This window comes from Teleopsis dalmanni, chromosome 2, assembly GCF_002237135.1.
Source record: "Teleopsis dalmanni isolate 2A chromosome 2, ASM223713v2, whole genome shotgun sequence".
Taxonomy (NCBI): domain Eukaryota; kingdom Metazoa; phylum Arthropoda; class Insecta; order Diptera; family Diopsidae; genus Teleopsis; species Teleopsis dalmanni.
The window spans coordinates 131,249,944-131,267,629 of record NC_051847.1 but is presented as its reverse complement, the minus strand read 5'-3'; the positions used below and the strand labels follow the sequence as shown (position 1 = coordinate 131,267,629).

Genomic DNA, 17,686 nt, shown 5'->3' with positions numbered 1-17,686 from the left:
TACTCGTAAAAGAAAATGTAGCGAATGAATTGTTAATATTTGGAATCAAAAATTAGTTGGATGTGCAATTGAATGAAATGACAACCAACTGGGTGTGCTGTGCCAACGTTAAAATCACCGTTTATGTCACTCATATCAGTTTAGATTAAAACAAATCTAACATAACAACAATGAGAGCACATACAGATACTTGTCAGAAATGCACTGCATAGATGAAAAACAAAGCAGAGAATTTTCTGCCTGGGTATATAATTTTATCATTATAGAGTGTATTAGAGATCTGGCATTCTATTTGAGATTAGAGTAGCTGTCAAATATCTTGTCATCAATCACTCAAGTGATTGTGAGCATAAAGTTTGCATGTGCCGCACATGTTCTAAAATATTGCATTAACCCAACGCACAACTGTAGCTGCTGCGAAAGAAAAGATACACTTTCAGATGCTTAGTTGCAGTTGTTGTAATAGTTGATTTTGTTTGTTGTAGTTATTATACTGTAGTGCAAGTCTTTCGCTGCTAAAATCCATTAAGTCACACGTTGACAGTTACAGAAAATTTGTCTAATTTTATTTCATTTTTTTTTGTTTTTGTGTTTAATTGAATTTATTTTTCTAGAAAAAGGATTTCTTGTTATTCCTAGAAATCACGGCAACTTATTAATCTACATATCTGCAGCAGTGCTTAAGTTATATGTCTGGATTATTGCACTTACAACATTATTTAGTAAAGCGTTAAACGTGTTTGGAGTTTGAGAAGAGGCGTCAAATAAGCAGACGCTTCCGTTGCAAGAAGTACGAGTAGATAAAATATTTACTTAAATAGTAGGTTAGCTGTTCATTTAATTATTTACTTATAAATGCACTTTTCTTTCTAGATTTATATACGAAAAACTAATGCAAATGATTATTTACTGTTGTGAAAAGAGTATATAATATTTATATATATATTTTTATTATATATTTTTAATTCACTTTATAAACTTCAAGTATTTGTATCTAATAAAACTCTTAAACGCAATTTTAAACTTGTCTATTATATTCCTCTTTATACCTTTTTAATAAAAATAACATCAAAAATAATATTTAATAAATGAATTTTAACGTTTAATGTAGCAAAATATTTTTTTCAATATTTAATATATAAAACTAAATAAAATTTTCATTTCTTTAGTTTATTTATAGATCAAAATGCAATTTACTATAAAAGCTATAAATTTTTATTCAAATTTAACAATTTGATTACCATGCAATTCGGTCTCATATATTCTTAACACCCACATATTCTTGTTTATGATGCCAAATTCTCAAAGGTGTAATTCCCTATTCTACTACAGTACAATATGGAAATAAAAATTCTAAAACCCCATAAATCTGATAAAAACATTAAGATAATAATTTTTTGAAATTTATTAGAGCAGCACAAAACGAATGCAAATCGATTGATACAACAATATCAAAAATACTAAAGTTCTGTATGACTCTTTCAAATGATCATTAAAAATTCCCAAGCAGAAAAAATTAAAACAAAAACACAAGAAACAATATTTAAAGAAAAAATTCTTTATTCAAAGAAATAATTTTATTCTTTACGAATGAAATTCATTGGTTTCAATTTCACATGACGGCTTTTATTTCTTCCTTAGTGCTTACAGCAGCGTTGGCACGTAAAACGATTTCAGAGCAGCCGGTGTCGATGATGCATTGATTTATATTTATTAGTAAACATCAAAGATACAAAAACTAATTCAAATTCAATGATCAATGTTTTGAAAACCACAACAGATACCTTGTAAGTGTAGTCAAGTGTTCGTTTTTTTGGAATATGGCCACATTCGTTGTCACTGTAGATGGCGATAAGTCTATGACGCAGTTAATGGGGAAATTGAGTGTAAGTAACAAGATATGCTAACGCAGGCAATTGAGTCACAAGTCATGAGTAAAAATTTTAAATTAATAATATTTTAAATGTGATTAAAATTTTGTATTTAAAAAGTGATAGGCTCTTGCAAATTAAATTTGCAATGGAACAATTTTACGAGGAACTTGCACCATCATACGCAATAATAAGATTCTGGGTTTAAATTCCCAATCTCCATAGACTCCATAGACTAAAGAACAACCAAATGAAATAATTCAAAAATATGAAAGAGATTCAATTAAAAAAAGGGCCAAGAGAGTTACTCTTTCTTAAAATAGAAAAAAAGATCATGTTGTGGATCAACTGAAAGACGTAATATATTAGTGTTTGAACTTAAAAAAATCGAACGAAGTAATTATCTAAAAATACTTCTATTCGTAAGGGAAGAAAGTGTTCATTTACTAAATATGTTAGTTATCTGACTCTCATCTCCGTATTTGTCGTATTTTTATGTTTCCTATCGATTGGCCGTCCACTTCACTTACTAGACTATATATTATTACTATTGTTAAAGTTATGCACGATGTGCAAAAGCTCAAAATTAGGGGTAACATCCTTCCTAAAAAGTTAAGACGGATATCACGCAATCGATATGTCGACCGAGTGTTCAGCATTATATCTGAGCCTCTCCATCAAGAGTCTAGAGGAAATGTTAGCGGTTTCTACATCATTAAGGTACGATCGAAAGTCTTGTTGTAACTAAACTTCTTGTAAGGCAGCAGCTTTACCACCGATCTTGGTGGTTATGGGTTTTTTTTTTTTTTTTTTTTTTTTTTTTTGCGGCAAGGAGGAGTGGAATGCCGACGCACTGACCACAATCCGGCGGCCCGGAAAGTGAGTGTCCGACTTGCACGGACTAAACCAACTCCCCCTCATTCCTAGAGACCTTGTCCTACCCCGGGACTACGTTAGTATTACTTCAAGGTAGGGTCTCTATTAGTCATCTAAGACTTCCATCGGTGTGACCTGCGTCCAGGCCCCGCATCTGCTGCAGGTGATTAACCTTATCCTTCGTCTTTGTGTGATTCATCTGTTTTACTCCAGTTGTCTTCTGTCAAGGTCTACTTTTTTCAATCTCAGGATCTTTTCAGCAAACATTTTTACGCGATCCCAGTTTGTTATGTTTTCGATCATTTTTCCCGTTACCGTCCTGGGAGTGAAGGTACCAACTTGCATTGCAAGTGCTTCTCGTTCGGGCAACCACTTATTGCACTCAAAGAATGTGTGTTCTGCGGTATCATCCTCCGCTCCGCAATATATGCAATTTGGTGACTCTACTTTGCGCATGCGATAGAGATAGCTGTTAAAGTATCCATGTCCCGACAGAAACTGAGTGAGGTAGTAGTTAACCTCGCCAAAGTCTCTTGCTAGCCAGGTTTTTAGATCTGGGATAAGCCTTGCAGTCCATCGTCCACGGTTATCTGAGTCCCAGCGTTGCTGCCATACTGCAATGGTTCTGCGTCTTACCAACTGCTTGTCGGTGTTGTTGTTTCCCATTCGTTTTGCCTGCCAACATGTTTTTCGCTCTTGAGCCTGTAGGTCAATAGGAATATTTCCAGTAATCACGAGAACCGCTGCTTCTGAAACGGTGCGATACGCTGAACATATCCTTAGAGCTGCTGTTCGCTGCACTGACGCTAACGCTCTTCTTCGGTATTTTGCTTGTAGTGCGTCTGCCCATATTTCGCTTCCGTATAGAAGAATGGAATTTACCGTAGCCATGAGGAGCTGTCTTTTACTCTGTGTGGGTCCCCTTATGTTTGCCATAAGTCTGCTCAATGCTGCTGTAGCTTTGCCCGCTTTAGATGCCGCTTCCTCAATCTGAGCCCAGAATGTTAGTCTGGAGTCCAGTCGAAGGCCTAAATATTTGACTGTTTTTTGCGACATTAAAGTTTTGTCGCATACTCGCATTTCGACTTCTAGCTGTATATGCTTTCTTGTGAGAAAGATCAACTCTGTTTTCTCCGCGGCGAGTTTGAGTCCGTGATCCTCTAACCATTCCTGTGTTCGTATCATTACCATGGTTAGCTTTCGTTGCGCTTCTTCTATATTTCTTGCCTTTATCACTGCTGCAACATCATCTGCAAATGCCACCAGATGTGTATCATCCGGCATTTCCAGCTCTAAGATACCATTGTAATTATCATTCCACAGCTCAGGTCCGAGAACTGATCCTTGCGCTGCTCCTGATGTGATTTGTTTTTCTTTTGGTCCGTCGTGGGTGTCGTAGACTAGCACGCGATTTTTCAAATAACTAGCTATTATATCCATCAGGTAGCGTGGTACTCTAAACTTGTTTTCCAGTGTATTGAGAATATCAGCCCATCTTACACTATTGAACGCGTTTCGTACGTCAAGTGTTGCAAGCAAGACAATGTTTCTCGAATAGTGGTTACCAGTCTGTGCAGTCTTTACAGCCGTAACTATATCTTCTATTGCACCTAGCGTGCAGCGTCCTGTCCTGAAACCGTGCTGTCTCGGTGACAAGCCACCTGCTAATTCGATTGCTGTTGTAAGTCGAGGCTTGATCAGTCTTTCAAGGAGTTTTCCAGCGGTGTCGAGCATGCAGAGTGGTCGGTATGCTTCAGCACGTTCTGGGTCGCCTTTACCCTTACTAATTAAAGTTAGTTTCTGTTTCTTCCAAATTTCCGGAAAGTTGCCTTCCATTAAACAAGCATTGTACATTTCTAGTAGTACATGTGGTCGTTCATTTGCGATCACTTTTAGTATCTCAGCCGGTATTCCATCTGGCCCCGGAGCTTTATTATTTTTTAGCGCGCTAGCAGCTGCAAAAAGCTCTTGTAGAGTAAATAGTGGCGGCATTTCTCTCAGGAGATCATCTGATCTACTTGGGAGCACCTCATGTGTCGGGAATAATGTGTCAACTATTTCCTTCATTTTTTCGCTTCCTAGTGATGGGGTGGGTTGTCTGGCACCCAGCTTTTTAGTTACAATCTTGTATCCGGTGCCCCATGGATTGTTGTTTATATCTTCTCTTAGTTCTTCCCACTTCGCCTTTTTGCTTTGTTTTATGGCTTCTTTCAAATTTTTCTTAGCTATTTTAAACTCCACCTCCTCTATTTCAGCAGTACTTCTTCTCCGGGCTCTGGTCAGCTTTCGCCTGCACCTCAAACAGATGGTCCTCATTTCCGCGATTTGCTCGGTCCACCAGTATGCGGCTTTCTTTCGGGTTGATCTTCCCACTTTTGGCATGGAAACATTACAAGCTTGTAGAATGCTATTCATGGTGTATACTGTTAGTGTGGTCGAGTTTAGTAAGGGATCTCTATCTGCAACCCTGCTGTCTATAGCAGCAAGTAGAGATGGTACATCTAAACAGTCCACCTTCCATTTCCGCGTACCGCTAGGTTGGTAGTCTGTTGCAGCGCTATCCCGCAGTGTAATCTTGAATTCAATATATTGGTGATCGCTGCCGGTATAATCCTCCAGCACTTTCCAGTCTCTGAGTGCCCCTGAAAACATATCCGACACAAGTGTTATATCTGGAGTTGTGGCTTCACATCCGGGTCTTCTGAATGTTGTAGCGAAACTTAAGTTTGCTACTATAAGCCCCAATCTAGACACCATGTCAAGTACTCGTCGACCGCGTGAGTTTGTCGTCGTGGAACCCCATTCGATTGCTTTAGAGTTGAAGTCCCCTGCAATAATTAGGGAGCCTCCGATTTCTCTAGCCTTATCTTCTATATTATGGAGTTTGTTTTCAAATTCACCAATAGTGTCATTGGGTGTTAGATAGCAGCTAATAACAGTGTAGTCATTTGTCCTCACCCATACAAAACCTTCCCCGCTTCCATTATTCACAGCGTTAAGTGTTCCTTTTGATGGCGTCCAGATAGCTGCGGTTCCAGTGTGGTCCTCATACCATCCTGTGCTACTACTTTTCTTGTATTGCTCGCTTATGATGACGACGTCGATTTTTCGTTCTAGAACTAATTGGGAGAGCAGAGCGTCAGCCGTCTTGCTCCTATGCATATTTGCTTGGAGTATTCTCATATCCTTTTGCTAGCTTCACATTTATGGGAACCCGGTATGTGGTCCACCTTGATGCATCCTTTACTTGCGCAAATGCAGCATTTTGGCGGCCTTGTGCACTCTTTCAGCTTGTGTCCGCTTTCTCCACATCGAATGCATAGGCCTTGACCTTTTCTGTCAGGTCCTTTGCAATTGTATTGAAGATGTCCTGTTTCAAAGCATCTGTAACAGCGTTTTACATCTTGTAAGAGTTTGATTCTGCATCTTACTAAGCCCACACGAATACGTTCCGTCTTTTGTAGTGTTTTAGCTGCTTGGCTTGATATGCATACATAGGCTCTCCGTTGTTCTCTGGTATTTGCACCAGAAATTTTTACATCCATTTGCTCCGTGGGTTCTTGGAGTGCAATTCTTACTGCCGCTCTTACCTCATCATCCGTTGTAAGGCTATCCAAGTCGCGGATTTCTATTTTTGCACGGGGTTTCAATTCAGTTACTTTTGCTACATCTCCCATTGTTCCTTTTAATTCGGCATAAAAGTCGTTTTTTTTACCACCTTTTCCTAGTTCTAAAAGTACAGCCCCACTCTTAGTTTTACGTATGGACCGGATGGCCACCTCTTCATCATCTGGTTTTATCTTCGTTCGGAGGTCCTTAAGGATATCCGCGTATGTGTGTCCTTCGTTTGGTTTGATGAGGACAGCTTCGGGTTTCTCACGGATCCTGGGCTTCTCTTTTCGTTTTGCCGCTTTCTTTGGAGGTGCTTCAGGCTTTTTTGACGTTTTTTGTTTTTTGGCTGTTACCTTTACCCATTTTTCTTCGTTTTTTCCTTCAGCGCCTTCGGTGGGGGCTTCAGATTCTTTCATTTTCAGCTTTTTCTCTGGTGTTTCCGCCACTGGGCTTGTAGCTGTACGTTTTTGTCGCTGCACGGTTTGTGTGTCTACCGCATTGGTATCCCTTCGTGCCTTTTTTTTTTGCTTCTGCCTTAAGCCAACGACGGTGGTAGTAAGCCATCGTATCGAACTGCGTCGCCAGTTCGTGTACCCCCTCTTTAATGTCCGTCGAGACATTTCTTTGCCGATTTACGGCTTGCTTTATTTTGTTTAAGGCGACTATGCATTTTTCAAATGTCATCGCCTCTTCACTCTTCATTCTCTGGGTAATATCATTTCCCGGTGAAATGAGTACATTTGTTTGTGGTGGCACCTTTGGCGTGCCCTCGTCCATTGCGGACTTCCTTTGGCCATCCTGCAGTGGCACTTTCGGTAACATCTGTGGTGTGTTAATATCATTTCCCACTGAAATGAGTACATTCTTTTGTGGTGGCACCTTTGGCGTGCCCTCGTCCATTGCGGACTTCCTTTGGCCATCCTGCAGTGGCACTTTTGGTAACATCTGTGGTGTGTTTTTGTTTTCTTTATTCATATCGATAGGGTCCAAACTCCTAGCCGCTATCGATGTTCGATTGTATAGTCGCTCGTAACGATCCCCATGGTTATCTATGCAAAGCAGGGAGGCCATGCGAGGGTTGACACAATTCCTTATGGGAGATTGTGTTCAGAGCCAGGATCTGGCGCAAGTCAGGAGTACTCTCAACTGAGCCTATACCACCAACTTAATGGTGACGAGACATCGAACGTACTTGGAGACTTGCCAAGTTTTAAAAGGACGGAGGAAGATGTGGCATTAACCTGGAAGCCATTTTTATGAGATTTCACTCTCATATACTCAGGTAACAGAATACCACATCCGCCAGCCCAAAAATCATCGTTTAAGTAGTTTGTTCCAGTATGCCATAATCAGGATCTTACTGGGCTCAATCCTGATGGGTGTTTAAAACCCTGAATTCATAATCACGTCTATTTGATATGCATTGTCTGTTTCGGTGTGCATATTTTCTGCTTACGTGCCTAGTATAGTTTTCGTTGGGCACGAAAGAACTCCATCGATGGTGCAGATGCTCGCTCTCGGAACAGTGCACTCCCCTGTATCCCTCGATGATGCGCAGCTGTTTAACCACTCTCTGCGCACTTGGATGTCCCTCGTTGCCATCCCGGGATGGTGGACGCTTACTTAGAGCCGGCGTCTACTCGGCTCAGCTCAGGAGCTTCTCAGGGTTTTTGTGACCTTTTACGTCACACCCTCCGACGCCTGGCTGGATTTTAGTCGCCTCGTACGACAGGCATGCCTTACCGCGGGAATATTCTAACCCCTATCCCGCAGGGGGAGTGGTTATGGGTTAAACACTCGTAACTTCTGAAAATTAATCAATTTAAGTATTCACAAGAAAAATAAGCCTGATGAAATTATTGATGAATTAAAGAACGTTAAAAGGACTGTGTTCGCTCAATGGAATGTGCAAACTTTGTTTCAAATAGGAATATGGCTATGTTAGGTGCTGAATGTGAAAGACTGAAAATAGAAGTCATTGGTATAAGCGGAGCAAGATGCAATGGCGCTAGTGAACTTACAAATCAAAAAGGAGAAGTGCTGATGTACTTGGGAATACTTAATAAAAGCTGTTGGGATATCATTCGGAAAAGTCAAGAAAGTGAGCAGAATATTATATTTAAAAACAAACAATTAAGGATGTAAAAATTTGTCATTCCATATTGAATGCAAAGCTTTTTGAACACTCTCACGTAATCAAATTGTTATAAAAAAGTCAGTATTAAGAAAGACAACAGTTCTTCTCAAAGTGTGTCACTCTATTTGATTTATGATTTGAAATATATTATAGGTAACATGGATATACAAGAATATAGCCCTATTGTGAAAAGTTTGTAATATTCTTCTAATGCAACGAATGAAATATGGAAAATATGTATGTTCTTGATCAGTACACAAATCAGATGTCATATAACCATGCCACTTTCCCTTTCTGTCTATTACATTTTACATCCTCAGTTCCATTTAGTAATACTTTTCTGAGACAACGAATAAATGATCCTGTCTCTTTCTATCTTTTATATTTTAGCCTCCACATTATTGAGTAAAACGAATAAAATTTAATACTAAGGCATATGTTCAGTTTTGAAAAGAACTTGAATTCACAATTGTAAAAAAAATCATTTAATTTAAAAGTCATTTAATTAAATTGTAATAGTAATAGATCTCTATTAATATTAAAATCGGTAACCATTTTTATTTTTTTTAAATATTTTTTAATTTCTTTTATTTAATTCGCAAATAATTTTTTGAATTCATTTTTAGTGCACAAAATGTGAATGAAATATTTGAATGAATAGATAAGTCTCTCAACCTTTCTTTTACAGTTCATCCAATGCTTATATTTTAATTAGAACTCCACCTAGTTTCTAAATTTTTTTATTATGTGCCATTTCAGAAAAGTTTAGAATGGCTCAAGTTAGCCTTTTAGAAGTAATCAATGTTCAATGTTGATGGACTCAATCAATGTCGATAGACTTTAAGGGTAATGATATAATGTGACATAATATCTGACAACGTTAGATATTATGTTGATTGGCTATATTGACTATATGACTATATTTGTTATTTTCCGAAGTCGTTTTTAAACAGGGGCTTTAATAGCAAGTAACTTTTAAAATACAGTTGGATATTTGCCCATACGTAAGATTTTTTGAATAAAAGCTCTTATTATGCCTTCTTTAGTGTGAGAATTTTCAAGTACGGCATATCAGACTTTTTAAGGTTTAATTTTGTCATTTGAAAAAATGGGTATTAATCTTGAATTTTTTTAAGACATATCAAAAGTGTTATTTGGATGTGAATGCTTGAGCTGCTGATGCAGATGCAAATACTTGTATATTAAGTTTGTGTTTCTGTTCAATAAATTCCACAAAATTTTATATTGAAATGACTAAGCAAAATAAAAAAAATTTAAATTTAAAGATAATAGCATGTTTGATTTTATCTACTAAAGTCCAATTTATCTGTCCAGAGTTCTGCAAGTTACAAACTTCGCTATATCAAATTTCATGACTTTTTTATTACATGATTTTCTAACAATTAAAGTTTTCTTTATATGACAGAAATAAAAATGTTTATTATAATTTTGAGGTGTACATATCAATTATATATAATTAAATGAAGATAATAGAATTTTATTAATGTAGCATCTTTGCGCTTGCTAATGAGACATCGAATTCATTTTATTTTTTAGCAATATATATATTATTTAATATTTATTAAAAGTGTCCAAAGTGTTCTACGCATATTCTAAAGTATATCATGTTACAGCTATAAAATCTAAGCACGCCTCTGACGTTCTGGCATATTTGCGGTCACGTATTTAACGCGGTTTGTGGAATCCGACTTGAATTTGAATGTCATGGTTTTGACGTTAATGCGAAACTTTCCGTAATAATTTATGCGGCACTTTCCAATTTCTATAGTCATGCGGTAATTGTACTATACTACTAGTGTTAGAGTAAGAATGCCTCAAAATAAACAAACAAATGCGAGTTTGTCCGAACAAAACATATACGAGAAAAAAGTAAATATTAATAAAGATATAGATTTGTATAATTGTTCAATGCAAATAAATACAATCGCTTTAAGGCACTTAGCACATGTTGTGTGCATCTTAGATGCAAATTTGCTGCAATTGGTGCTATGGCATTGTGGTCTTGCTTCCATGCCACTTGGCACGTTCCTCAAAGATTCGCAAACAATTCTAATAGCAGATGTTAGGTATGCTTAAAAGCATAACTTATCTTCCGATTTTTATGTCGTTCTTAATGACTTTCAATTTTTTATTTGCTAGTTCCTTCAATTTATCTTTTGTATAAAAATTTCAAATATATTCGTATTTAATAACGGCGCTTATTTCATTTATATGCAATTTCATAGGTATTAATTCGGTATCAGAAACCGATTAAAAATTCATAAATCATTAATATTTTCGGCACATAAATTAGTAATGAATGAAATCTTTATTAGCCACCATTAAACGTATTTCGCATTTTAATAATTTTTGATTTTTATTGGTGGGAAATGCATTTGCAGCCAATTTAAATAAAATATTTAATGATTACTGTCATTTCTTGCGCAGAAGCTCCATAATTTAAGATATTATTTATTAGATGTTTAACTGGGAGTAAACCATTATTTTATTTGCAATTTATGCTTTCGGTAGGCTTTCCCATGCATATACCAAGAGTACAGCATTTTGGTTAATCACCGTTTCATTCCATATAAAATGTTATAAATTATATTCATTGTATGATAATATTTTAAAGTATTTATGGCTTACGATGTCATCATAAATTAAATACAAGCAAAATATTCAAAGATTTTGATGTTAAGGTATAAATTGATTTAGAAACTTTAAAAAATCATCTATACTATTATTCACAACCGCAAAATTAAAAAATACAACTATTCCATTATTTACAACAAAACAAAATTTTCTATATTACAATCAATTGTAAAAAATACTATGGTTCTAAAAACAATATAAACTCATGGCTATGTAGTATATAAAATTACAGGTTTGTGTAGCTTTCCGGTTGAATCTACAACACACATCCTATAAGTCCACTGCAGTTCTCTACTGACTTTCTTGTTAGTTACATTTTTTTTCGATCATTTACTGTTCCGGATCCAAATATAAGATACATGGCTATATACCATTTCATCTGCTGTACATATACTTTCATATACTTTTAGTTGTGTGACTATCTTTCTTTGTCATGTTGGCATATGTGTGTATTAAAAAATGTCTAACCTCGACATAATGGAACTTCACAGTGCTGGACAGTAATAGCATTTCTTTCAAACAACAATTCCCACATCACAAACAAATAATAGATATCTCTGTTTACTAACTATTATCATATTCGTACTAATAGGTACTATATATTAGCTCTTATTCTATGAGATCTATTCTATTATGCATATATTATTATGATATTATAATTATATTAGACTAACAAAAATCAAGTTTAGGGAGCCAAAAAATTTATTGGGCCATTTTGTTCCAAGCACTAGTATGATCTATTCATTTAAATTAACATACAGTTTTGTTACAAATAAACAGAAAAAGGCTATAAAGCAGGTATAAATTTTATATAAAGCTAAGATGAAATTAATTTCTTTGGAAAATTATAAACAAGACTACCAGAAATAGTATTAAAAACTTTTACTTATGTACTTTTAACATAATCATGTTATTAGCAAGTAAAAAAATTGGTATCTGGTAATATCAAATTTAATCGCAGAGATTTCAACTCATAAATCTATTACAATTACCGTATCGGTATATCTGATCACAATTTCAATATATTTTGGTTTTTAAAGTTTTATCTTTATTAAAAATCTATTATATTATTATTATTGTATTAACCAATATTATATAAATTATTAATATCTTAGATGTACATTCTTCGTTTCACAAAATTACAGCATTGTATTCCAAATAAATTGAAAATTATGAAGAAACACCCTGTAAATGAGGATAATAATTTCCTTGATAATTTTACGGAAATTATAAATATAATCAGTAATTTATTATTATCTTGAGGCTATTTGAGCCAGTGCCCTTAAGCACTTTTACTCTTTCTTAACTCGAGGTATTTTCAAAACCCCTCTTTACGCCTTGACTGGATTATTGTTTATCACTTCATCAGACTAAGCAATAATTAACTTCAGATCTGCATACTTCCCCAAGGAACCTGTAACCATTCTGAGTTTTGATAACGTGATATTGGTAAGTCTGTCAGTTTTCGCAATTTAAGTAATCTTTAAAAATTTTATACAGATACTTTTTTTTTTAAATGTACCACCTATAAACAATGCACAATATTTAATATCTTAATTTTAGTACTGAAATGTTTTGGTGCATTTTAGCAAAAGGTCGATCAATCCTTTTTCCGTAAATAACTAATTTTACTACAAGATTAAAATATATTTTAAAAAATGTTATGTTTCCGCCCGGGTTCGAACCGGGGACCTTGTGCGTGTGAAGCACACGTGATAACCACTACACTACGAAAACTAAGTGATTACGAATTTTTTATTATACCACATTAAGAGGATTTTTAATAAGGGTTATTTTTTATGTATAAGAACGCAAATATATTATATACTACTGATTTATATAAGTCTTATATTATTATGACTTATATTATTGACTAATATTTAATTAAATATTAATAGTGATACACGGTCTCAAATAAGATCAGTCATTGAATAAAAAAGCGGATGAATGTTTTATCAACAATTGCAATTTTTAAATATAAATATCAGTTAGAGATATGGGAGATTTGACAATTTTAGAATTATTATTAGAATAATTGAATTCGTTTTTGTTATAAGTATGTATTGAGAATTCAAATGTTAAAATAATTAATATATTTATGTATATTTTTATTCATTTTATCTCTTCTTATAATGAGACTCAGAACAACTTTTAAAATCTTATCACTAATTACATAATATCACAATTTATATTTTAACTATATACTTATATAATGTTAAATATAATAAGTAAACTTTATATTACGGACCTCATCTAAATCAATGGTTTTCATTAGATTTCATTAGAATGAATGTTAGGTAGTTTATTAAGAAAACAATTGAACTTTATCAGATCACTTGTACCTATTGAATTTGAATTAATGACTGGACGGTCAGTTCTTTTTTAACGTAGTGGATAGAGGCGCGAGTTTCCTAACAAGGGGGTTAACATGTTCTGCCAGCCTTTTATTGTATTTTTTCTTATATTATTAAATTAACTTAACTAAGGGAATGCATCTTGGGAGATGCTGTCATTCGTAATATACCATGGGGCACCAGTGATTATTTTCGGAATTTTTGACTGAGCTCTTTGGATAATTTCAATATTTGAAGCACTGGTATTACCAAATAGCTGGATACCATAAGTCCATATTGGTTTTATGATACTGTTATACAAAAGTGCTTTATACCTTCAACATTATTAATGAGCCAATGCAACTTAGAGGATTGGAGCTTCTTTTGTAGTTTTTTGGCTTCAATGTTTTTGCGTCAAGTTATTAGTATATCTAGATGAATACCTAACGTTATATTATCTGCTTGTGGTGTGGGAATGTTATTTAATAAAATTGTTAGAAATATACTCTAAAATGTTTACATTTCAGTACATTATTTTAATTTGTCCGTTGAGATAACCATTTCTCCATCCAAAATAAGTGAGATCTAAATAATTGCTTATATCTCATGATATCTCATATCAGATGTGTAAAGTACATACAAGATAGGGCCACAAACATTTCCTCGTGGAACGCTAGCTTCTATTGGAAAATCAGTAGAAATAAATTATTTACGTTTGAGTTTAAATCAACTATTCTGCAGATACGATTCTAAAACTGAATGAACGTTTATAGGTAAAGACAGCGTATCTTGTGCATGAGCCCATTATGCCATACTTTGCCAAATGATTTTTTTACATCGAGAAATACCAGGGAACGGTATTTTCTGAGCTCAAAATTTTTTTTCTCTCTTATTTTGTTCGCTATACAATTCATTTGTTCAGCAGTTGGATGTTTTCCCTTAAAACCAGACTGGTCGGAGGGTATTAGATTTTGACCTATAAGAAATGGTTTCAGCTTCAAAACCAACCCTTTTTTAAATAATTTAGAAAGAATGGCAGTAAGAATATTGAACTGTATGAAGATGTGTGGTAGTGATCTTTGTATGATTTATGAATTAATTAATTTATGATGTATAATCATATATGTTTTCCATTCTGTTGGGTAAAAGTCAAATTTAATAATGGCAATAAAATCTTGAGTTTTGATATTAACTATGCAATTGTCACATGTAGCTTGGAAATGTACTGCTTATGTTTAAAAGTAGATATGTCAACCGTAAGATCACCCTTCGGCTACGTTGCACGCAAAATTGCTTCAGCTTAGCTGTAAGTTAACGTAAATCAGTGTCCAAGTCCCTAATTTACCGATAACTAAACGTATCGAATTTCTAAGTGTTTTATTCCGAAATTATCCGATACAGCACTTTAGGGTGTACGCTAATAGAACAAACGACATTTATTTTCGATTCCTAAAGGAACTCATATATAAAAATCCCAAAAATATGAAAATAATACGTTTATAATGAAATCCTTTAGTATGGCTCTGTTGACAGGATACTTCGTTTTTATGACGAGATCAATAGATTTTTCTATATTAAACTAATTATATATTTTTAAACTGTTTTACTTGTCACATTTCTTTTACGTAAAATTCTATATACTTACATATTTATGGTTTATGAAAATATTTTAAATTTTATCGGTATTACAAATTATATTAAATCGATTGACACGATCCCCTTGAGCTTGTGGACATATTATCGGACAGACAGTAAGTAGATTGATAGATGGACATCAGTGTGTAAAAATGTTTATACATAAATATATTTTACTTAGTTACATAAAGTTTAAATATTTACTCACTCTTGATTTTATATTCACTAAAAATGCAGTAAAAAATTAAACAATTAAATTGATTAACGAAACATAATTAATTCAGTACCACAAAAACTCAATTGCATTTTATCTATCGTTGCAATCTTGTCAAACATATAAATTTATTATTATTAGAACCAGTAGCAAAAATTACAAAAGTATTAAAAAAATTGTTGATTGACTTCCTTAATTATTTTTTAAATAGTTATTATATTTTAAATAATTTAATGTCTATATGGGTCCCAGTTGAATTGACCCCATATTGCTCATGGACAACGCACAACAAGTTAAGTTTATTTGTGACCATCAAAACATGGAGAGCATTTGGCAAATTTTACGAGTTTATTATATGTGATTTTACGATTATTATTTCTGATATACGACTTTAAGTGTGATTTTATTATAAATCTGAAGCAGTTAACCAGACACGGATTTCTTGACATAAACTTATAGTTTTCATTGCTGCTATAAAAGTTTATTATTTAAAATTTTGTATTTTCCAACCACATATTAGAATTTTTTTGTATTCGCCTGCTATGAATTAAAAGACATATAGCATAAGTTATTTAATTATATGTAATAAACAAATATACTGATTTTATTATGTTATAATACGAGCAGGAAGTAAAACTATTTTACAATAAACAAAAACATAATTTTCAATTTTTAGATATCCGCAGTGAATCCTAAAAATTTGCATTCACTGATAATAATATTACAAAGAAATAAAATCGAAAAATTTTAGGTATATAAATTTATTTTTTTTTAAACAATACTTTATACTTTATATGATAAATACTTTATTATGTGTAAGTATAAGTTTCAACTTAGGTTGGTAATTAATTCTTAAGGAAGGTATGAAGATGATTTGAGAATCCCATTTCTTAACCTGGATACTTTAAATGGTTTTACATTAGTGAACTTAGTGCACTACTTTGGTTGAGCAGCATAGCTTTACTTGAATTCAAATAATTAAAATTGATCATTAAAATAGTCCAAACTTCTCAGTAATCGACCTAGAGCCTGAACACTGTTGTTACTGCGCTCCCAAAAATCAGTAAAATATATATCTCTCCTTGCTGCGATTATTGCGCTAATTTGAAGCGCATTTAAAGTGTTCCGCGGAGCACTTGATGTTGTTAGCATTTAAATACCAAATCAAAACAAAAAAATTAATTGATAAAGAGACCAATGCGTTTTATTAGTGCATACAGGGTGCAAACAACTTGAAAAATGTTCATATTTCTATTCGATGCATATAGGTATAAGTTCGTGCTTCTTAACGAATCTGTGCTAAAAAATTTAAAAATTATATTTGAAATTTAAAAATATATTATATATATAAATACATTAAAATAATTATTCTTGAATATTTATATCATTTAAACCATTTAATATCAAAAAAAGGTTTAAGTTCGGGAAATAAAAAGTTGGTTTAATATAAAATATTATAAGCTTGAAGTTCATTAACTATCTTTGCAGAAATGAGTCCCTTTGCAACTGCTAAATATTTAATTGAAAAACTTTATTGAATGTTTAAACTTACGACAGCGAACTTCAAGTAAATCACGTAAATCACACGCTAATAAAGTGGTCAGTGTTACATAAAATTTATTTTACATTATAAAAATAATACATGGGTACTTATAGTTATACCAAAAACATAGAAATATAAAGACATGTAATTTGCCTCTGTTAAAAAAATCATGAATTCTGAAAAGGTACACGCAATGGGAAAAACATGTCTGTTCAAACATATAAACAATCGAACTTTTTATTTTATGTATGATCAATGCTATTTTGTTAGTGAAGTCAGCAATCAAACCAATAGCGAATATGTTGTATTTTGCTTGGACAAAATCATATAGAAAAAACTCTAATATAAGAGCAAATGCACACATAGCTTCTAGTTCATGCGTATGTAAGTTTCTTGGTAATTTTTTTCTACTCTTCTTTTTATTGCACACTTACTAAATATATATATGCATGGGTAGGTGAGACGATATTTTTGAATGTGATGATTGGATTTTGTTTGTGTGCTTTTTTTTTCTTAAAATATATGACTGGCTTCGTGTGCATGAAATGCACAAGTCTTCCAAATTATTTAAAATTTGATTTTTGCTGAAATTTTTTAATAGCTTCATACTAAAATATGATATTTGCCTATGACATGATGCGAAAACACCGGAGTAGCGCAACCACAGTTGTTATTAGTGTAAATTCTCTTAATATGTTTGGCTGTCAAGACTCGGCTATGTCATACAGTAACAATAGTTGTATGAAGAATATTCATAAACACCATATTATACAAGAATTGATTATGTTTTATATATTAAGTTTTTATTAT

At 33.5% G+C, this 17,686-nt stretch overlaps 1 protein-coding gene and 1 non-coding gene across 2 annotated transcripts in view; both read right to left on the bottom strand.

The window, feature by feature from the left end:
* LOC119677401 (putative elongator complex protein 1) overlaps positions 1–17,686 on the bottom strand; it is a 279,253-nt gene that overhangs the window by 222,267 nt on the left and 39,300 nt on the right. The gene's annotated exons all lie outside the window — the stretch shown is intronic.
* Trnav-cac lies at positions 12,816–12,888 on the bottom strand. The gene has a single exon. It is a non-coding gene; the product is annotated as a tRNA-Val (tRNA).